The sequence below is a fragment of the Lissotriton helveticus genome, chromosome 7, assembly GCF_964261635.1.
Source record: "Lissotriton helveticus chromosome 7, aLisHel1.1, whole genome shotgun sequence".
Taxonomy (NCBI): domain Eukaryota; kingdom Metazoa; phylum Chordata; class Amphibia; order Caudata; family Salamandridae; genus Lissotriton; species Lissotriton helveticus.
In genome coordinates this window covers 1,685,354,624-1,685,377,582 of record NC_136068.1, presented here as the reverse complement: position 1 = coordinate 1,685,377,582, position 22,959 = coordinate 1,685,354,624, and the positions used below count along the sequence as shown (strand labels likewise).

General features: G+C 48.8%; 1 protein-coding gene across 2 annotated transcripts in view; it reads left to right on the top strand.

The window, feature by feature from the left end:
- The first annotated feature begins 1,959 nt into the window (after nt 1-1,959).
- LOC144770660 (uncharacterized) overlaps nt 1,960-22,959 on the top strand; it is a 281,327-nt gene continuing 260,327 nt past the window's right edge. The window contains exon 1 of one of the 2 annotated variants that reach the window (XM_078655373.1): nt 1,960-2,144. The gene's annotated coding sequence lies outside the window, so the exon portion shown is untranslated. Of the gene's footprint in view, nt 2,150-22,959 lie in introns of both variants that reach the window. The other variant, XM_078655372.1, reaches the window with a different exon arrangement.

Sequence of the window (22,959 nt, the reverse complement as noted above, 5' to 3'; positions counted from 1 at the left end):
CCCCTCCCTACACCCCTCGCCTCACTACAGAGAGGGGAGCCAGGCTGGTGATCTTTCTTCATTCCTCAATCTCCAGCACAAGTTAATTGCCCATGTATTCCCGATTCATGCCATATCTGTTTCATTGCCAGCAACAATGATCTGTCTCCTGAGGAATGACCTTCGGCAAAGTTCATGAAAATGAGGTAAAGTGTGTCAAATTATTTCAATGTGAATAAGAGTCGGCTTACGCTTAGCTCACCCGAAAAGTGCTACAGTGCTGTGCGCATTGTAAACACCAGCAGCTGCAATGTCCTAACGGAGCTGCATCCATCCAAAGTTACTAGCAGAGAAACTTACAGAAAACATAATCAGCGGTCCACTGCATGTCTCAGGTTTCCTACCCTCACTGCTTAATGTATGTATGGTCGTATAAGAGTCGTTCTTTCCTTAACTAAGTTGCAATGAAAAGTGATCCGTGGACATTTAAAGACATTTAAATTCAGGAAATACTGAATAGCTGGGCGGGATTACATGTATATATTGTCAGCGAGGTGCTCTTCACGCAGTTTGAAAATTACTTAAGACTACTGGCGTCGTGTGAATGGAAATACAGCTGCACATTTATTGCAAGTAAGTGTGTGCTACTGCCTAGGGTTATATAAAGTGCTCTGCTGCCCATAGTGTATTGGGTGCGCTATGGAAAACGGCAAAGATAAGTAAACGTGTAACTTGGAAACATCCTCAGAACACTAAACTTAACAAGCATTTGCAATGCAATAGGTCTCGCATTAGGAAATTTTGAGCTTTTGGTATTGTAAATGACAATGTTTTTATTTATGTGTTAGTTTTGAAAATAGCAAAATTAATACCTTTGTTATTTACAATGCCAATAGTTTCAACTTTCGCAAATGTGACACCTATAGCATTTGTTATGCGATATGTGTTGTATTTACGTGACTTAGATGTATTGATATTACAGATAACAATGGCTTTTCATTTTTTTAATAATTAATACTTATTGACAGTATGTATTATGAATGTTCGTCTGATATTTAGATAAAAGGTGCTATTAGATGTTAATATTAGCCAGCTCAACAGTACTCATTTCAGCGTGGACAGCAGGGTCTGGGTGCATAGTGGACTAATGCGTCCAACTGGAGGTACCTGTGTTCGACCTTATGGTCACGGGTTCAAATCCCAGCGGGTCCACAGCCTTCGGAGGTCGATAAAATCAGTACCAGTGAGTTGTGTAATAATAAACATCTGCTATTCAGCGCACAGATACCCCTGGGTGAGCGTGCGCTTTACACATACACGTTATGTCATCAAAGGCTGCTGAAATAGTGGTCGGAAGATTATAGACAGCTATTTTACCAGGGAATTTGCGGACATTCGGCAACGGCATTCGAGAAGGGAGACAATGCATGGGATGATTTGAGACAGTTTTTAAAAACGTCGATCACCTGAAGACCTATTGCACTCGTTTATGCGAATTTTTGTATAATGTAAATAACACCAGTCTCACTATACAGCATTAGAAAGAGATGCCCGTTTGTAAATACAGTAAACTCACCTTCCACCGAGCAAACAGCATGCCATGTGCAGAAAAAATGAGGAAAATAGAAAAGCAGTGACAGCGACTCCCCCAAAGATCCGAGATCCCGGTTTCATGTCCTGTGTGGGCGACGCTGGGGTGTAGAAAATGAAGGCGATTTCCTGCTGCACGGCCAGCCACAGCCGTCCTCACACACAGCCCGTGCCAGCTCGGCTGTGCTTGTGCAGGGACGGGGACAGGGCGTGCAGGCTCCTGGATCTGGCGAGGGAGCAAGGAAGGAGATCGGGCAGAAAAGAGACAGAAAAGAGACTGAAACCAGTCCTGCGCTGCCATCAGCTCTTTGCCGGCCTGTGAGCAGTGGGAGGGCGGGGGCTGCCTGCGCATGCGCGCCACTCTTCAGTTTCGTTTTGAGGAGCGTGAGCCCGGAGAAGAGAAGTGCCGCATGAAGTCCCTTGGTCCCAGGAGGGAGCCCGGGTGAAGACCAGCGGGGAGACTGCGGGGCCCCCATGCCTATGGGGAGAGCTCCGCTTCTTGGTAGAGTGGCAGAGGAGCTCGAGTGCTCTGCGGGGCTCCCTTGGCAGATGGTAGGAGCCCGAGTCTGACTCCGGTGAGGTAAGGGGGGAGGGGGCTGTGTGCCTGCATGTGTGTCTGCATGTGTGTGCCTGCGTGTGCATGCGCGCGTGTGTGAGTGTGCGCGCGTGCCTGTGCGTACAGGGGATGGGATTTGTATCATTGTTGGTATATTCCAGAGTCAGGCGTGAAGCAATCAGATTTTACATAAGCACTTGTGGGGGTGGAGGGGGGGGTGGTGGAGCGGGGGAAATGAGCATAAGGTTGTGCATCTATCATGTTTGGGGTGGGCAAAGGCAGAATGAAACCATGCACATGGTTTCCAAATAAATACCCCTATTAACTCAATAGTAGAAAAGCATGAATACCTAACACACACATGCCACCAACACATCACACACATGAGACTAGGCAAAACATGCCAAATAAGGTAGACTGGACAGACCTTTACTGAAAAGCAGGAAAAAAAACTTCTACCTGATAACTATAATTCACATGCAATCAGTTCCTGTCTTCTCACAGCATCTGATTCGAGTGCTTTAATCACACTCATTTATATTGTGGCTGGGCTGTTCAGTCTGATGCTCCTGTAGCTCTGCTGGTAAGTACAGAATAAATATGGAGCACCTCCCATGAACTTGCAAATTGTTGTGCTCACAGATGAAACGAGGGTGCCTACCCCTCTTGCCCCCGAAAGAAATCACCGCCGCAGCCCTGCTCCGTGAAAACCGTAAGTCAGGCACTTTTAGCCGAGACGGGGGCGGGGCCTGCAATCCGGCAGGAAGTCCCGCCCGCCGCCGCCGAGGAAGAAGTGAAGCCGGCTGACTGATGGCCTCTCCGCAGGCCAGGGCTCCCATGAGTTGAGGAGAGTCCCGGGGCTGCCAACAGCAAAACAGCCAGAGTGTTGCGGGGCTCCCAGGTGCTGGAGGGAGCCCCGGAAGTGAAGTCCTGCCCCCTGGTGCCGCGACGAGACGAGACTGCCGCAGAGAGGAGCCCAATCCCCAGCAACAGCCCGGTGAGTGCCCGACCAGTGCTGCAGAGGAGACACGGAACACGCCGAAAGAGCCCGGTGAGTGGGAGGGGGGGTGTACGCGCGTGGTTCTGTGTGTGTTCGAATGTGTCTGTGCGTGTGCTTGCATGTGTGTCTGCATGTGTGTGCCTGCATGCGCGTGTGTGTGTGTGTGCGCGCGTGCCTGTGCGTGCAGGGGATGGTGCCTGGCTGTGTGCGCGCCGTGTTTGCATGCAAGCCAGGCGAAAGCAGGGGCTGTGTGTGCGTCTGCGCAAGCGCGCTCGCTCCCGCGGTGAAAACTGACAATGGGAAAGCGCGTGGCACACTGCTGTCCACATTCCCAAATACGGATCACAATAGTTGTCGAAGCTGACTGCAATCAATGCTTACGCATTGAATGCAGGTCGTGCTTCGACCTAAAAACCATGAGGCCTGCTGCACTAGACAGCGGGAGATAGCCGGAGGCCTGATGAGCAGTGAAAGCCTTACCCTGGAGCTAACAGTCAGACTGGGGTCTTGTGCATGCAGAGACTGACCCATGGGGTTTGATTCAAAAATGAGGTGTGCAGCACACAGAGTTTGAGGCCTGGGTGCATTGCATACAGACTGAAGCTTGCTACACAGACATCAATCCGCATGTAGGCCGAATATGAGGGATGAGGCCCGAGGCATGCTATCTGATAAAGGCTTGCTGCACACAGCTTTACCATGCACACAGACACAAGCCTCCTGCATTCATAAAGCATCGTGCAGAACTAAACTATGGACATTGATGCAAGCCTCCTGCACGCACACAGCATCTGGCACTGCTACGCCGTGCACACTGATGCAAGCCTCCTGCACGCAAACAGCATCACATGGCTGCAGACTCTGTGTTGCCCACTGCTACACACAGAACGAACCTGCAGTCTATCATACACAGACAGTAAGGCCAAAAGACAGCACAATAACTGCTGGTCAGTTTGCAGCTTTATGCACACCGAGCCGAGACCTTATGCCAGGCAGAGAGAGGGGGCACACCAAACTTAGCAGTCACTAGTCTGCCTGCAAAGTTGTGTCACTCATTTAATTTACTTTTAGAGGAGCGTGTTGGCATAATTTCTGATATGTATGTTTCCCTTGCCTTCATTGCTTGATTTTGCTTGTGACAAAGTGTCACTCATAGTCATTGAATGTTACTCATAATTACACTGAAATTATGAAAATGTCACACATAGCAATCTAAAACCTTGGCAGCTATGCAAAACCCAATACAAAGCATGCAAAAGGGAAAACACAGTTATTGTCCTATGCCCCTTTACCACCCACCAAAGCACATTAGGCTGGTGTAACCACCAACTAACTGCTGGATCCCAGGATTAAAACAAGCTATAATTGTCACATACAGAATTAAGTATGTAATGCCAGGCAACATATATCGTTGATGTCTTTGGTGCCAGTTTGAGTGCTATTGAGTAGTTCCATCCATTTGCACTCTCCTCTGTCAATAATGTCTTTCATATTGCCAGCTCGGTCGTCCAATGTCACCACCTCTGCTACTTGCCAGTACAGACCGCTTTTGAGTGTGCTTTAGTTCCTCGTAGTGTCAAACCAGAGGAGCTCCTTCCACTGAGCATCTGAATTGACTTCTGTGCTGGGCGATGCGTTGCTTAATCAGTTGGGTGGCCTCACAAAACTTTGTATACATGTGTAAAGAGTTACCCTTGTCCACATGGGCATATATATGGTTGTCCTTGTTCCGCGTCACACTAGGGGATGTTTTAGCACAGGCTCCGATTCGTTTTTCTAACTGGGAAACTTACATTTTCACATTGATAAGTTAGATGATCCAGAAACCATTAAAATAATGGATAGTCTCTCTTTGCTAGGGTTTGAGCAACTTGTGAAAAATACTTACTCCCAGTGCAGGTCACATTTTTAGCCCTATCTTTTTCAATTATTCTTATATCAAGGTAAATGCTCCCATTCCCCTAATATCGGCAGATCGTGCTGGAAAACCATTCGCGAATGATATCAGGGCCGGCTTTAGCGCTGGTGGCTCCCTGTGTGACAATGTCTGCCAAGAGCGAGTATCAAGGAGCGCGTCCATAAGGCCTGGCCCCCTGGCCCCCACCCCACCTCCTAGTCTAGTAGGCGGCCGGCTAGCCTAATGGGCGACCGGCCGCCTTGTACTTCCGGGGCAAGAGTGACGCACTTCCGCTGTGGGAGAGGGCAGAGACTGGGACCTATTTAGGTTCCGTGACAGTGGCCCCGGTCTCTTCTTCCTCTCCTGCACCGGACCGGCTGTGTGCTCCCTAGAGGCGTCCCCCAGCCCTTTTAATTTTTAACTTATCCTCCTCGTGTGGAGTTGGTGGTCGGTAGTTCGTCTTCGGGGATCCAGCGCAGCCAAGTCCGGTCCTCGTGGAAGGAGGCGGCGACGAGCGGAGGCGCGGTCGAGTCCGCGCGGCGTCGGCGTTGGGAGATGTCCATATCACCAGGTAAGGTGTTGGGTGGGCTAGCTGGCCTGTGGGCAGCCATAGATAGCGGGAGGGGTGTAATTCTGCGGGCGACTGTGCCTGTGCTGCTCTGATGGTCTGCGGCTGCTGGCGGGGCCCCTGGGCATACTGTTTCACCTTTCCTATCGACGTGGGCGGGCAGAGGGGGGGGCGGGTAAAGCGAGCACGCGGTTGGGGCTAGTCTCAGGTTGCGAGCGAGCAGGCTACTAGGCGCGCGTTGGGGGCACCACGTGTGGGGCAGTACAACAAACCGAGGCGGAGGCGCCTACGAGCGGGGGAGAAAGCGAATGGGCAGCCTCTTTCAGCGCGGTAAACGAAAGGCCCTGACTCAGATCCTCCGAGAGGGCGTTTTCTTCCAGGAGTAAGGAGCTCACTGAGCCGGCAGTGATTACAGGCACCTGAAGCAGGTTGGAGTTAGGGCAGTAAGCTCAGTGAAGAGTGGCACTGAAAACAATTTGCAGGGAAGGCATTAGTTATTTGAAGGAAGGGCCATCTAGGTTGCATCATGCCAGCTAGCGGAGTCAGCCACAAATGAAAGGATAAAGATCCCGAAATTGCCCAGCTCCTTAAATTAGTTTTAGCTAAGCTGGGCAATGAGCAGGAGGAGAGTAGCGATGACCAGGGCGAGGAGTCCCCAGTCGTCGAGGAGGAGCCAGGGCAGGCGGGCATGGGGGACCGTCCACGCAGGAATGGAGTGCAACCCAAAGCAGCCTTCCTCCCTTTGGTAAAGAAGCCTAAGGTGCAGCGCAAGGCAAGGGAGGGCTAACCGGAAGAAAGCCAGAGGGCAGGCTAGGCAGGGGTCAGGTAACGAGTACTTGAGATCAGTAGGTCCCGTCCTGCCGCCGGCCCTCGAGATAGTTGCCCCCCCACCCCATCTCCTCAGTTGGGGCCCCAGGAGATAAGGGCCCTTCCCGTGGCAGTGCAGGTGAGGGAAGAGCACCCCGCACCTGGTAACGGGGCGGGGTGCACAATGAGGGATCCGGTAGGGACAGTCCTGGCAGAGATCAGAGCAGCCCTGAAGGCACTAGCGCCAGCCCCTTACCCGGTGGAACAGGGGTTGGCGGGTATACCGTCAGGCATTATGACTCCAGGGGGGGGAATGATCGGGGCAGCACCTACAGGGGTGGTACCAGTAATGGTGGTCCCCCCTCCCACCCCGCTCCAGCAGCAACCAGAGGTTCTGGCAGGGGGGCCTCAGGATCCTACAGCTAGTATTTTGGCTTCAGTGGCCACTCTTTTGAGGCAGCTGGCGGCAACGGCGGGGGTCCCCGAGTCCAGTAGCATGGCAGTGGCACCATGGGCTCCCCCGAGGTCAGCAGAGCAGTGCGCGCTAAGCGAGATTAATAAACAGATAGCCCTCTTGGTTGAAACTTGAGGCACCTCCAGTCGGGCGGCAGGGCAAACCCCCCCTGCGCCAACAGAAACATCAGTACCCGCGGGAGGTAAGGAGTGTGAGACTGCGACCAAGGTTGCAAAGGTAGAGACTAAGGTGGCAGGGGTCCATGGTAATTTGTTGTCCCAGCCGGGAATGTTGGCTACAAATGTCACCATAGAAATGAGAGAAAAAACCTGGAAAGGGGGATATGTGGATATCCTGGCGCTAATCAGACCCAAGAGGAGGGATGTTGAATACAAGGAAAGGGAAGGGAAGGAAGGTTCCTTCAGAGAAAGAAAGGCAAGGGTGGAAGAGTCCATAACAAATTGGCTGTTTGGTTTCCATGTTTTTATAACTGTGATGTTGGAGAAGAAGCCTGAGTTGGCGATATCTTTAGTGTTTTACATGAACAAGATTCTGAAGGCACACACACATGGGGGTACCGTGTGGTTGGATTATGATAGGGACTTTAGATGGGCCAAAGTTGAGAATCCAAACATCGGGTGGGACCAAGTGGAGGTTAATGTGTGGCTGGAGAATGTTAACAGCAAGAGCATCACACGAAGCAGTCCTTTCGGACATCTCAGGAGGGGCCAGGGGAGAAGAAGGGAACATGCTGGGCATTTAATAAGAAGGTGTGCACATGGCCCACGGGGCAGTGCAGATTTAGGCAAGCTTGTTCATTCTGTGGCCACTCCTCTCATCCAGAGTTCAAGTGCAATAAGAAGTCCAAGGAGCGGGGAGAGGGGGGCGGCAGAGAGAGCAAGCACCCGGAGCCATTAGCTGCCCACGGCAGTGGACATTGGGAAACTGATGTTTTGGCTGAATCAGTATCCGGACAGGCGCAGAAGCCAAGGTACTATATCAAGGTTTTTTCTGCAGGGTTTCACATCCCAGCACAGGGCGTCCCTCCAGTCGATCATGGTAATAATCTGCTCTAAGCACGCAGGCACCCCACTGTGGTGGCACAAAAAGTTGAAAAGGAGCAGGCCCTGGGCCGGGTGGCCGGCCCTTTCCCTGCTCCCACATTAGAAGGTTATGTGTGTTCCCCTCTTGGGGGGGTGCCTAAGAAAGAACCTGCAAGTACTTTGAAACATTCAGCTCCATGCGGCAGTGGGTGTACACGCACTGGACAGGTTACAGGGAGGTGGTGCACTATCTAGATGATTTTATGGTAATGGGCCCGGCGGCATCTGAGGCTTGCGCTCAGGCCTTGGGAGTTCTGGTTGCAATGTTTCAGGAGTTTAATGTTCCTCTGGCGCCAGGCAAAACAGTAGGCCCTGATACATGCATGTCCTTCTTAGGAATTGAGATCGACACAGTGGCAGGGGAATGCAGGCTGCCACGTGACACGGTTCAGGCTTTTTTTCCCAGGCAATTGACGCAGCACTGGTGGGGCCTAAGGCTACCCAGCACCAGTTACTGGTATTGGTGGGCCAGCTCTATTTCGCTCTTAGGATCATCCCCATGGGGCGCCCCTTCTCGAGGTCTATAGCTTGGGCAATGGTCGGGCTAACCCAGAAGCATCACCACGTGCGCCTCAGGGCAGAGGTTAGGGAGGACCTTAGAGTGTGGCGCAACTTCCTGAGCAAGTTCAATGGGAAAGTGGTGTGGCCTGCTCCTCAAGTGTCTAGTTCGGAGCTGGGCTTGCGGACTGACTCGGTCGTCAGCATCGGCTTTGGCGCAATTCTGGGGCCGTCCTGGTGCAGGGCAGAATGGCCGGCTGATTGGCATGAGAACGGTTTGACTAGGAACATAGCCTTCTAAGAACTCTTCCAATTATAGTGGCAGTATCTGTTTGGGCGGACTGCTTCAGGAATATGTCAGTGGTGTTCTGGTCTGACAACATGGCAGTGGTGGAAGCCATCAACAGGCAGGAGGCTACGTGCCGGCATGTTCTGAGATTGTTGAAGCACCTGGTGCTGGTATGCTCGAGGCTAAATCTAACGTTCAAGGCTGCACATATACCAGGGGTTGACAATCATGCTGCTGATGCTTGTCTCGTTCCAAGTTGCAGGACTTCTGGAGATACCACCCACAGGCGGAGGAGCAGATGACAGGGTTCCCTACATCACTGTTGAAGATTGGAGCCCCGCGCTAGCGGGGCTGGTAGGTGCCTCTCTACGTGATCACACTAGGAGATCATATCAGCAGCAGTTCAAATCTTACAGGGTATTCGTGCTGGAGGCGCGGATACCAAGGTTGTTCTCCACAGAGGTGATTCATTGTTTTCTACAGGGGCTGAGGGATCAGGGCAGGGCAGTCTCTTACGCTAGGGCTCACATGACGGCAGTGGGATTCTTTGCTAAACTTGCAGGCGAGCGCGACCCAGGTGCATCCTTTGTGGTCAAGAAGGCCTTGGCGGGGTGGGCCAAATTAGAGGGGCCCAGGCGAGACTGCCGGAGGCCTCTGGATATTGTAACCCTGTCCAGCATCCTGGAATCCCTTCCCACAATTTGCAGCTCACCATTTGAGTGCACGCTATTTGGGGCAGTCTTTTCTCTGGCCTTCCATGGGGATTTCCGGCTGGGGGAAATTGTAGGGGCCTCCAGATCCGATCAGGCGGGGGGCATCCAATTCAGGGATACCAAGTTAATCCCGGGGGGGGGCTTGGAGGTGACCCTAAGAAAATCTAAGACGGACCATGGGGGTAAAGGATCCACAATAAAGCTGGGTCCAGCAACGGGCGTAACAGTTTGCCCGGTGGCCCGGATGCAGTCATACTTGGCCCTGCGCCCGGCAGGAGTAGCACAGGCCTTGTTCATACATGAGCAGGGGGACTGCCTGTCACAGTACCAATTTAAGGCTGTTTTTGGGTTAGCATTAGCCGGACTGGGATTGGGGGCTTCCGGGTATTCATCCCACTCATTTAGGATTGGTGCTGCAACCTTAGCAGCAGGGGCTGGCTTACCAACCAACACAGTGAAGAAGGTTGGGCGCTGGTCGTCCGACTGTTTTAAGAGATACATATGGCCGGAGTTATTGTGACAAAATGCTGATATCCTGCCAGTGATTGTGCTTGACTTTTCCATTTCTCTCTTGTTCAGTAGTATGCCCGCAAAGGTGGTGTGGGTACTGGGGCACTCGTTTGCGCGTTGAGATACGGTGCGGTTACAGCAGTGGCGAGTGGAGAAGCCGGCAGGCTTAAACGGGACAGAATTCCTGCAGCGGGGTGCCGGGGGCATGGGAATTCAGCACCTACGGCGGCTCGTGGAGGAGACAAGTGAGCAGGAGGGGCAGAAGTCCCCAGATTGGATCATCATTCACTTGGGGGGAAATGACATGGTGGACCGGGGACGCCTGGCAGTCAAGGAGGCACTGCTGACGGAGTTTGCCTGGTTAGGATGGGTCTTTCCCTTGGCCAGGATTGCCTGGTCGTGCATGATACCACGCAGGACGTGGGGTCCCGGAGTGCGGGCCAGATCTTTGAACGTGTTGGTGAGGCGGCTCAACAGGGAATTGGCCAGGTTGTGCTCAGTGAAGGGCCGCTTGTGTCACATTCCTCACCGAATGATATCAGGAGAAGTGATGTTCCACCACAATGGAGTTCATTTGTTGGACATTTGTACAGATACCTGGATTAAGGGATTATGGTCTTTCCTGCAGAACGCTGTTGGGGAGGGTGACGGACCTGTGGGCCCGGGTCACCCTTGTGGCGGTAAAGAGACCTCAGAACAGTGACATTGACTTACAGAATGGACGGGAGTCCGCCTTGCGCACTCCCGGCCAGCACTGAGGGGAGCGACGGTAAGCTCTCCGCTGGGAAAATGTGGCCACCGGCTGGGGAGGCTAGGGCGACAGGTTATGAGCCTCCTGGGTTCCTGGTCAGCCTGGTGGTCGGGGGGTGGGCCCCGGAGATGGCGGACAAGGATCAGAGGTTTGGGGCCCAGCACTCAAGGGCGCAGGTGGGTTCCACCTTGCGTGGGCAGCTCAGCTTGGGAGATGCGAGCCAGAAGGCCCCCCTTAGTGCTGGGGGATAACAATCTTGCAGAATGAGAACTTGAAGGTCAATATTAAAATTGTGTTGTTTATTTTAATAATGGATATGAAATGCCTTGTCATGTTTATGAAATGTCAATATTAAACATGGTCGTTTTACACCCACTCAAATCTCTGTGGATGATTTAACTGTGGGTTGTCTGATTATCGGGGGGTGCGGGGAGCATGCTGGGGGATCCGGGTCCTATGTTGGCGCCCCTCCCCCAGGACCACCTCTGCCACGGATTCGCTAAACTTAAGGAGGTGAGCGTTTAGCTGTCAAGTGCCATGTCTTTGCGTAACCTAACACTGTGCACAACGCTTTTTAATGTAATAACCGGCACATGCTATTCACATAGTTCGACGTAGTATTCATACCCATATTTTCCAAACTATCAATCATCAATGACAACTCAGTAAGGTGTATTTTCCCAATTGCAACCGCGTCTTCGGTGGTTTTACAGCGCACTATGGGGCATATTACCTAGAAGAGCGTTAGAAAACGCACAAAGCACATTCCCATATCGCCGGCTATCGTCGGATTTTTTGGCCGTGATAGCGCACAATTATCAATGCGCGTCACATAGGCGAAATGAAATACGGCGATAGTCGGCGATATGGCACATTAGCGCATGAAAACAAACGTTGTTTTCATGCGCTAATGTGTGCATTGATAATATGGGGGGGTGGAATCAGCGTTATGATCCACACCCCCATGTTATCAATGCCCTAACACCTGGTCAGAGCAGGCGTTGGGAGACCTGCGATAAACGAGTTTATCGCAGGTCTACCTCTCCCAACGCCTGCCTTGGTAATAGGGTGTTTCCACCTCCAACCACATTTTACATGTGGTTGGACGTGGGAACGCCCACTTTGCATGTCATTAGCGATGTTAATCGCCGACATGCAAAGTGGGCTTGCGCCAGGCTTTAAAATGCCCTTGTGGATAGGGCTCTAGAAGTATCGCCGCTTTCTCAGCACAATTCGCCGAAAAAGCGGCGATACTTCCCCTTGCTAATATGCCCCTATGTCCCGCTCAGTAGGAGACTTCTTTAATCACCACCCTGAGCGTTTGTTAACATCTATTGAGCACTTCCTACGCTAACTAATCTGCTAGTGGCTATCGACAATGGGAACCTTTTAACTTGATCGTTCCCATTTGCAAACGCGGGTTTATTACCCGGGTTCGGCGACTAATGTAACAGGAGACCCTTTTTATACCGCCTTGAGTTTTTTAACACCACTGTGACTCTCTTATACATCCGAATAAAGAAGTGCCATTTCTATATGATTTCCACTACTAAATGACTAGCGTGCTATTGACATTTCTGCGCGATGTATTTACCCTGACGAAGCCCATCTCCCAGCAGTTCCCAATCGGTGCGCCGTGGCTCCCCAGTGCGCCATCAAAACTTGCCAGGGACGCCGCGAATTGAAGCGCACCCGGCACCAATGCACGATATAATAAAGGGCTCACATTTGCCAAAGGTGAGTGCACAGTGCTTTAGACATGATGGAGTAAAATGCATGTAAAGCTAAAAAAAGGTCTGCGTCCGTACCACAGGCAAGCAGATATATTTATTTAAATATTTAAGATAGCAGTGCTATAGAGTATACAATAGATAAAAAAAAAAATACCCAGCAACTATGAGAAAACTAAAACAGTCGGACCCACATATTTTAAATTCACATTTTTTTTTCTTCCGAGTTGCACACTATTTAGACCTGGTGCTTCGGCCTCTTTTCTCTGCCAGCATATTAGGGCATCACTTTCATACTCAGAGTCAAGAAACGTGCATGCTTAAAAGCCTCAGGGGCATATTATCAAGCCTGTGCGATAAAATTATCGCCGCTTTATCGGCCGAAAACGGCCGATAAAGCGGCGATAATGGGCTTGATAATATGCTCTATGGGATTCCAATCGAAGCACATGTTAAATGTCTTCACATCTAACATGGGCTTCGATTGGAATTTCATAGAGCATATTATCAAGCCCATTATCGCTGCTTTATCGGCCGTTTTCGGCCGATAAAGCGGCGATAATTTTATCGCACAGGCTTGATAATATGCCCCCCAGTTTCTGCTGTCGCTAGGCAGCGAACTCAGAAGTGTCTCTCTAGAGCAGCACTGGCTGCTGCGTAATTCCAGCTGTGACCTATGATCCAATTCCATGTCCGTGGACTTCCAGGAGGGCATCACGGGGCTCGACTATTCACAAGCATTTTAAGAGGACTGGCAGGGGCTGGACAGGCCCATGGTTTCGGAAGGCTGGGAGCTCTTTGAAGACCATTCTATCAGCTCGATGACTAAGCACGGTTACCCAAGTCTCCTGCCCTTTCACACTGTAACTTCAGTGGTGTTTAATTAAACAGAATCCATTGCTGAGTGTCACGAAGGTCAGCATTGTTTTACTCTCATTTTCATTTTGCAAATAATTATGGAAAATGAAATTTAGGCAGTGTTGAAGCTACGAAAACCAACATCTGAATGCCTGTTTACGTCAATAAATAAACGCAGTATCTACTGGGTCTACGAGTTTGGAAGAAATTGATAAGAACTTTTTAAAGTTCTGGCTACCGTTGGAGAATGGACCACATATAATCTCTTTGTGGAAGGCATCGAGGTTAGGATGCTGCCTTGGTTATTTTAATGAATTGTAAGCATTTGTTTCAGGAGAAAAATGGAAGTACTCCCGAGGCTGGACGAACATCCCCACCTGCCCCAAAAAATAACATAATGGAGAGCCGCAGCCAAAGGCAAATAGGTCACGGGAGCCCCAGGTAGATAAAGTTTGGGAACCACTGCTTTAGACTCTGATTTGGATTCATTCGATCGCTTGCATCGGAAGATTGAGTGCCCCATTTACAAGATATGCGACAGAAGTGAGTGTGCTACCCCTGGGTCTTTCATATTTATGAGGAAACCTTCCACCCGACATGTACATTAAAACAACATGTCTCTTTTTTAGATTATCAGGAGCCCCTTGAGAGCCCATTAAGGATCACACGTTGCCCGTCCTTCCTTACCCAAGTAGGTGCAACTTGCCTTACCTACCTGGCTTTTTCACCACTTCCAATTTTTCTTTACACTGAACCAATATTAATTACTCTTAGGTGCTCAACCAATGAATTTGTCCTGATGAAGACCCCGACGTGAGGACACCACTCACCCTCCATCTTGCTGGGGTCGAAACGTACACCGTTTTACGCAAACACCCACAAGCTCACAGAATGGAATAAATCAATTGAACACGTACCTATGACCAATGTGTATATAGGAACTAACTGACCTTTAATAGACTGGAAAGGTCATTTCGTATATATTTTGTATTGTGTTTCTGTCACAACACCTTTACCCTGTCCCTCACTCGCCAATTCACTACCATTGTCCAATCTTCCTTTCTTTCTTACACTGAGAGCACTGTGAATACTTTATGCACTACCAATGTTTTGGAATGTATGCATTGCGACTCATTAATGCTTTGATTGACAATCGCATTTAATGCTGGTGTTACATATGGAAATTAAATTTATGTTTTTGAATTTGCTTTTGCATCTACAGTGGTGAATTGTTTTCTGTTTGTTTTTGGATTTCTTATGAAAAACATAACTACTTCGACCATTGGTTTTGTGGAAAAGTAAATTTTGCCATGTTCTGTGTCCCTACGCGTCCTCCATCATATGTTATCTGTGCATGATTAATATGCATATGTTATTCCCTATGTTCGATTAAAGACGCAATTACAGTTGTGTCCACCTCTAGTATGCCAGTTTCCAGTTCTCGTGAATACTACGAATATCAGGCCTATGTAAAGCTACGTTGCCACGTTTCTCAGTGTGCACGTTATTCCATTGTAAAGTCCCCGTTTCTAGGCATCAAAAGGGCCCGGACACCAGATTCAGCTCCTGTCTCCTGAAGCCTCGCTGAGGAGCGATACAGCCCCCACCTGTATCCTCGACCCTTCACTTACTTCCTGCCTCGCAATGCCCGGTTCAGCCTGGCTCTGCCTCTGAGTCTGCCAAGAGTATGTTATGATTCCAGTTATCAGTTCAGCCCTCCTTCTCTGCATTCCTAAAGCTACTGAATCGCATCAATAGTTTCCGTCATTGTCTAGCCTTTACGTCTCCATGTAAGAGAAATACTGCATTTAATGGTCATTTAATATTCTTCATCACGCACTACATGTAGAATAATGCATGCTCCAGTCTTAGAGTCTGTTAGCTTTTCCCCTCCTGACTTCTAGTTTATATCAACATGTTCCCTAAACATCAGATACTAGATACTGCTTAGGTACATGTCGCCCTGACTCTCCAGACTTCAGTCTCTGCTCCTAGCACAGAGTTCATAGCCCCCAGCTTCTCCTAGTGATACGTCATTGCCAGTTTGCGCGCACCATCAGGTTAGAGGTCCCGGCTCCTCAGGTAGCCCCCTCCATGGTTTCCGCCCCATTCATGACATATTCTGTTACGTTTGCATCACATGTCTATGTATACGCCCTGTTACACCTCTTTTCACCCTTATCTTTCGCGACTGCTACGCGTCACACCTATTGCTCCACCCACTGCTACGCCTATTGCAATGTAATGCTATGTGCTTGCGCTATGTATATATGCTCATGTACTGTTATTAAAAAGTTATCCTTCCTAGCTTTCTTGTCCAGATCCTGGCAGCGCTGCCAGGGCTTACCATTCTGTTCCCGTGCAGGTTGTCCTGTTCCTGTCCTTTATGCTGTATTAAACCTGCAAAACTCCTACTACCTCGAATCTTGACTCTTATTTATTGAGCTATCTGTTACTCATTTATGCATTCAAAAAGAGAGGTATTATTTATTTATTTACCACATAATGGCGCCCGAATAGGGACTTGCCCTTTCCCCACGCGTCGGTGAAGCCACGCCGACCCCCTGACCCTCTGCAGTCGTGACGGAACTCTTCTGCGCACCGGCAGATATTTCTGCTTCAAGTATCCCTCAGGCCCACGGAGGAGACGGAGGAGGCGGTCCAGCATCCAGACGAGACGGTGGAGGAACGCGGCGAGTCCCGACCAGAGCCCAAGCCGAGAGTCCAAGGTCCGAGGTATCCGGAGGTCCACCCGTAACTGAAGTCCGAAGTTCGTCGTCCGTCGTCGTAGCAGTCCAGTCCAGTCCGAGGCCTTCCGTTCTTGCTGCCCGGTGAGTACCGTTACTGGGGTAGTATCTAGACAGGGTCAATTTAATTGACTCTGGTCCGTGGGTTGGTGGTACACAGACCCACAAACGAAGTGTCCACTTCGGTGGATGCGGGTCCTGACGTGTCTCTTTATGAGACCGGTAAGTTTCGTACTGTTTCAGCAGTGCATCTGGTTTCTGTTCTAGTCAGTTCTGTTCTCGAGAAAATTCATGTATTCTGTGTTCCGTATTCCAGGTAGTATTCTGTTCGAACTGTTATTTTAAATGTTCTTCATGTATTTTAATGTCGTGGTATGAATGGGGAATAAGTATCGTGTTCATTGTGTATTGTATTGTGTCTAGATTACAGTCCAGTCATGCCCTTGTTTTCTAAGTTACGTCAGTTAAAAACTAGAAAGGGTCTGCTGGAAGCAGCAGTTCCTGTCCCGCCTAGGGACAGTCCAGGTCATTTTATGTATCAGAAGCATGGCATAAGTGCCATACTATATCTAGATTTATGGGTAGAGTATACCAAACAGTTAGAAGAAAAGTATAGATGGCCCGTATCGGGTACATGGGATGCCGAGTGCATCATGAGAGTAGAAGAGGCATTATGGAAAAAGAAAGCCAGACAGTCACAGAAAGATGCCATCGAGTTATGGCGCAAAGAATCTCATAAAAGAACCGAAAAAGAAATCAGAAAGTCAGAATTAAGTAGAGAATCCTTAGAACGAGCACAAGAAAAAGAACTAATCGAGATAGGTGAACAAGTTAAAGCCGAACAGTCAGACAGACAGAGGCATGCTCTTATTAGGGGTATGTATCCTCTTCTTGCCGAGGGCTTGCCAAAAGCGACCCCAGAGGCATCCAGTAATTTCCCGCCACCATTAGTTCCGACCAAGCTACGTCACAAACCGACCGCAGCTGATATTTTCATTTCGTCCTATTTGGACGACACAGTCCCAGAATATGCAAATCCTGTTCGCGCTCCGCCAGTCCCTGTAAATCAGGCACTCCCCGTTTCTCCAGACACCGGGGTACCCCTTGCAGTACCTGCTACGGTCCCCCAGGTCCAGCCCGCCATACCAGTTCAGCCCGCATTTCAATTTCCTGCCACACTAGTACGAAGAGGATCAGTCGACGATTCTAGTTTAGGGGCCGCAGGAGGAGGTCCTCCTCAGACCCCGCCGCCACATAAGCGTTTAACGTCAGCCGAATTACATGCACAAGCGTCACAGCGTACGCCCAGACATCAGTCTGTAGCAGAAATAAGAAAAGCCCTTAATGAATGCGGCTATGATCCAGTCCCAGGCGAGGATAGTATGGTTTTATATTCATTACGTGTAAGAAAGGTGGCCGAGTATCTAGTCACCCTACCGAATATGAAAGAAGACCTAGACAGAATATATCGTTTCATCCGTACAGGGGATGATCCAGAAAGCATTGGCGAGGCCATGTCTCAAAGGAAAGCCGAGATCCAGCTTATGATACTAAAGTTCCTGATTAACTGTCTAATAAGAGAACAAGATTACCCGTCTAAAGATCAAGCCGAAATGAGAACCCTGACAAAGTGGAGTGATAATATAGCCGAGGGTAAGCACAAGACCGTCGGTGCTATGGAGAGTATGTACAAGAAAATCCGTAAAGAAATAATAAAGTTACACGAGCAGCGTAAAGCAGCACAAGTAAGCGAGAAAGAAAGTAACTCTGATACTGAAGAGGTAGACGACGAGAATCCCGACAGAATAGCGTATGTAGGAAAATCTAGATTCCCAGATCGCCATTTACGCCTAGAACACAAGTCTACTTTCCATCATCCAGCACCAGAACAAGGTTCTCTAGAACAAGTGTTTCAAGCTACCGATCACATTCTGAAATCACGAATCGGTTACAGTGAGTTAAGTACTATGCATGAACAAGAACTAGCCCGATCAGCAGTCCGATGGACTACTGATTCTACCACTTTTCCAGACGAAATAGTGGCACAAATGTTTCTGAAAATGCCCCCAGCCGAGCAACGACTGGCGGGTATGTATATGATTCAGCACCTCATTACATTGTATGAGGGTCAGCACTCTGATCCAGGCCCGCTACATGATATCCTGAACGAGTTACTCCAGTATAGATGGAAAGGTTTAGGTACCGATTTAATTAGTGTCATTCTAGAACAGCGCCACAAATATAGAACGTTTCTGAACCCGCATTTTGTTCATGTCTCACCCCCAGAAAGTAAACCCTTTTACATAGACAGACAGAATCCGTTACGAGAAGTCCACCCAGTTAGAGGAACGGGTGGCGAACTAGAACGAGTGTTTGTTTACACTCCGATTACAAAGATGGAACTCTTAGAGATGAAAAAATTAATCCCCTGTCATGATAAAGATCCAGCAGGGTTCCATCGAGAATTAAAAGACATGCTCCGTATGGGAGAATACACGTATCCAGATATAATTAAAATGTTAAAGGTTCTGTTGCCCGCAGGGGTGTATGAAAAGCTCAAGGAAAAAGAATGGGAGGTGGGAGAGAAAAAGATCGATTGGGCAGTTCTAGAAGCTGAAGATAAGGCACGAGTACCAGGTACCGGTCTTGGAGCGAAATGTAAAGAATTACCTGAATTATTGATTCAAGTTTTACCCAGATTGTTAACAACGAAAAAGGAAGACTGGGATGCAATCTCAGCCTGTAAACAGAAACAAGACGAAGACATTAGTGATTTTTATTCTAGATTTGAGAAATGTTTTAGCATCAACAGTGGCCTCAAGACAAGTAGTGAGTCATACCCTCACCTTTTTGTTACTAAATTAGTCGAGAATTCAAGCCCACAAATTAAAAACCGAGTTTTGAAAGTCGAAAGTACCTGGCAAGCTAATACCCCGTCCCAGATGTTACAGATGCTCCAATACCACCAGAATAGAATCAGGGAAGAACAAGAACACGAGAGAAAGCGTATGAAAGACACGAAAATGAAAGTACTAGTTGCACAATCTGTTCCTCAAGACAGCCAGAAGAGGGGTCCGAATCAAGCCAGTCATCCTGCAGCTCCCGTTAAAGGGAACTGCAATTATTGTAAACAGCCAGGTCATTTTATAAACGAGTGTGCAGTTCTGAAACACAACATAGCTACTGGTAAGACTAAAGAAAGACCACGTACACCTAGACAAGAACAAGTTTCACAGACTCCTCAGCCACAGAATGCACCACAGACAGTTACAGCACCGCAGCCCATCGCTGCAACACAGCATGTTACACAGCAGATGTACCAGTATGCACAGTCTGAGTATCCAGAGTATCAGCCATATTCATGAAACAGCCTAGAGAGGGAGGTAGGCTTGCCTCTCATCGAGATACCTGTAGATCAAGAAGGTCCCTATGTTCACAGTCAAGTATTAGGGAAAGACAGAAAGTTTTTGATTGATACAGGGGCAAGTAGGACCACAATTAGTCACGCCGAAGTTCCAGGGGCTCCGCTCTCAGGCTCAAGAAATGTTTCCCTTGGATTTTCAGGAAAACCTATCGTAAATGAAATATCAAAGCCAGTTACTCTAGAAGTAGGTCCATTGTCCCGTACTACTGATCTGTTACTTACTAAGTCATGTCCAGAAAATCTATTAGGCATTAAAACACTGAAAGAATTAGGTGCAGTTGTATGCTGTTCCCCAGAGGGAATACGTCTGTTCCTACGTGACTTTAAGGGTCACTATGTATTACGAGATTTTGATCCCAGATTGTCTAATGTTCCGCAGCATTTATGGGCGCAAGGTCCAACTGATGTAGGGTACATGCAAATCACACCCCATCGTGTGACTCTCAAGCCAGGTGTAGTGTTACCACGAATCAGACAGTACAGATTGCCACCTGAGGCTGTAGCAGCCTTATCCAAAATTATTGACGAGCTCATCGCTCAAGGAGTAGTTGTAGAAACTGACTCCAATGTATGCAATTCTCCGATCATTCCAGTCATGAAACGGACTGATCCAAATGCACCTCCAGTATATCGATTAGTGATTGATCTCCGAGAACTTAATAAATGTATTATTCCGCAGTATCCAGTTGTTCCAGATATCTCTTCCCTATTGACAGCCATTGATTCCAAAGCCACATTTTTCACTGTCATAGATCTCAAGAACGCATTTTTCAGTGTTCCCATTCATCCAGACAGCCAGTTTCTTTTCGGATTCTGTTTAAATGGAAGGAGCTATATGTTCACACGAGCTCCTCAAGGTTTCACAGAAAGTCCTAGTATTTACAGTCAAGCACTTAAGAGACAACTAGACAACATTCACATGCCAACTGACACTGCCCTGCTCCAGTATGTCGATGATCTACTGATCACAGCCCGTTCTGAACGTGACTGCGAGCGAGCGTCACTGACGGTTCTGTATTTCCTAGCCGAGATGGGGCACAAGGTGTCCCCTTCGAAGCTTCAATTCTGTGTCCAGCAAGTGGTATACTTAGGACACTTACTGTCCAAGAGGGGTAGGCAGTTGACACCAGACCGTATTCAGTTAATAGCGAGTCTTCCTCAGCCCAAGACCCAGAAGGAGGTACGTGCTTTTATCGGCCTTACTTCTTATTGCCGACAATGGATTCCTCAGTATGCATTTCTAGCCAAGCCACTGATACAGTTAACGACACAGGAGGCAGCCGTATCGACTGTTCTCCCTTGGACATCTGAACATACACTTAGCTTCAATGAGTTAAAGAAAGCTTTATGCCAAGCTCCAGTTCTAGCTACACCAAACTACAGTAAGCCTTTTACACTTTTCGTCACAGAACGCGAAGGTACAGCATTATCTGTTCTCACACAAGATCAAGCAGGACAATACAAGCCATGTGCTTATTTTTCGAGCACATTAGATCCTGTAGCCAAGGCTCTGCCTGCGTGCCTCAAGTCAGTTGCAGCCACAGCACTAGCTATCAGACAAAGTGATTCCATAGTATTAGGACACTCCCTGACAGTACAAGTTCCACACTCCGTGGAAGTTCTTTTAAATCGAACACAGACCCAGCACTTGACAATTGCACGTTTAACAGGTTATGAATTGACACTGTTTCAGCCACACATAGAAATCAGACGCTGCAACGTTCTCAATCCTGCTACACTGTTACCATCAGCTAATCCAAATCCTGCCACACATGACTGTGTGGAAGTAGTCAACATCACGACCAAGCCAAGGCAAGATCTGACAGATATTCCATTACCAGATCCCGACCTGACACTTTATGTGGATGGTTCATGTATGAGAACAAGTACAGGAGAACTAGTCGCCGCGTATGCAGTGACTACCGACACCGAAGTTATTGAGACACACCGTATTGACACCCTGTCCGCTCAAGCAGCAGAGCTAGTTGCTCTGACACAAGCCTGCATACACGCTAAGAACCGGAAAGTTAATGTTTACACAGATTCACGCTACGCATTTGGAGTCGTACACGACTTTGGAGTGCTCTGGCAGGAGAGAGGTTTCATGACTTCTCATGGAACCAAGATTCAGCATGGTCTCCTTATTCAAGCTCTGTTAGATGCAATACATTTACCGACATCCATTGCTATCATGAAATGCAAAGCACATACGAAAGTTACTGACATTATTTCCCAGGGTAATGATCTAGCAGATCGCACAGCCAAGCTTACAGCTCAGATTCCAGACATTCCAGCTAACATGACACACACTCCAGATCCGACTACATGTATGACAGTTAAGGACCCTACTAAAGATGTCATAGATATCCAGTTACATGCTACTCCCGAAGAAATCAAGAAATGGTCCGAACAAGGAGGGGTCCAGACAGATCAAGGATGGTTAACGAAAGGAAAAGCCACGTGGTTTCTCCCCGACTCTATGGTTCAAGTCATTATCAATACTGCACATAGTCCAGCACATTTAGGAGAAAAAGCTATGTTAGACAGTATCCAGAACATTTGGTTCAACAAGCATTTACGAGCTGCACCCAAGCAGAAAGTTCGTACCTGTATGATATGTTGTCAGTTTAATCCAGGTAAAAGTGTCCCGGTAGAACAAGGGGGATTCCAACCTCCTGACCACCCTTTTGAAGTCCTCCAGATGGATTATATTCAGATGGAGCGATGTCGAGGTTTCAAGTATGTCCTTGTAGTTGTATGCGCTTTGTCCAGGTGGACAGAAGCATATCCAGTCCCAGATTACACAGCCACGACCACTGCCAAGCAGTTGGTTCGTGAATTCTTCCCCCGTTATGGACTCCCTAGGGTCGTATATTCTGATAACGGCCAGCCATTCTCCTCAGAGTTAATGAAGCATGTTTCCCTTTTGTTAGGGTACCAGTGGAAGTTCCATTGTGTACGCCATCCTGAAGCAGCCGGTCTCGTAGAGAGACATAACCAGACCCTGAAAATCCGCATCGCCAAAGTATGTAAGGAGAAAGGTGTGGACTGGCTAGTAGCTCTGCCAGTCGCTTTGTTCTATATGCGCATGGTCGCACATTCCAGATCAGGTCTCTCCCCGTATGAGGTCATTTTCGGCCGCCCCCCTAACATGTGGGGTACTCCTAGACCCCGAAGTATTACCGATGTTTCAAGTAATATGCTGACAGATTACCTAGCTTCCTTGATGTCTGCCCTCAACTCTTGTCGTTCACAGGTTGCCGCCACCTTTCCAGACAATACCGAGGTGGCACCGCATGAAATCGTTCCAGGATCCATTGTCCTGGTGCGAAATTTTGACCGCTCAAGTCCGCTGGAGCCACGCTGGAAGGAGCCCCGACAGGTCCTCCTCGCCACCCGTACAGCCGTGAAGTTGGAGGGTCGCAAAGGCTGGGTGCATCTTTCGCACGTAAAGAAATTTTATGGACTGAAACCCGTCTCAAAGA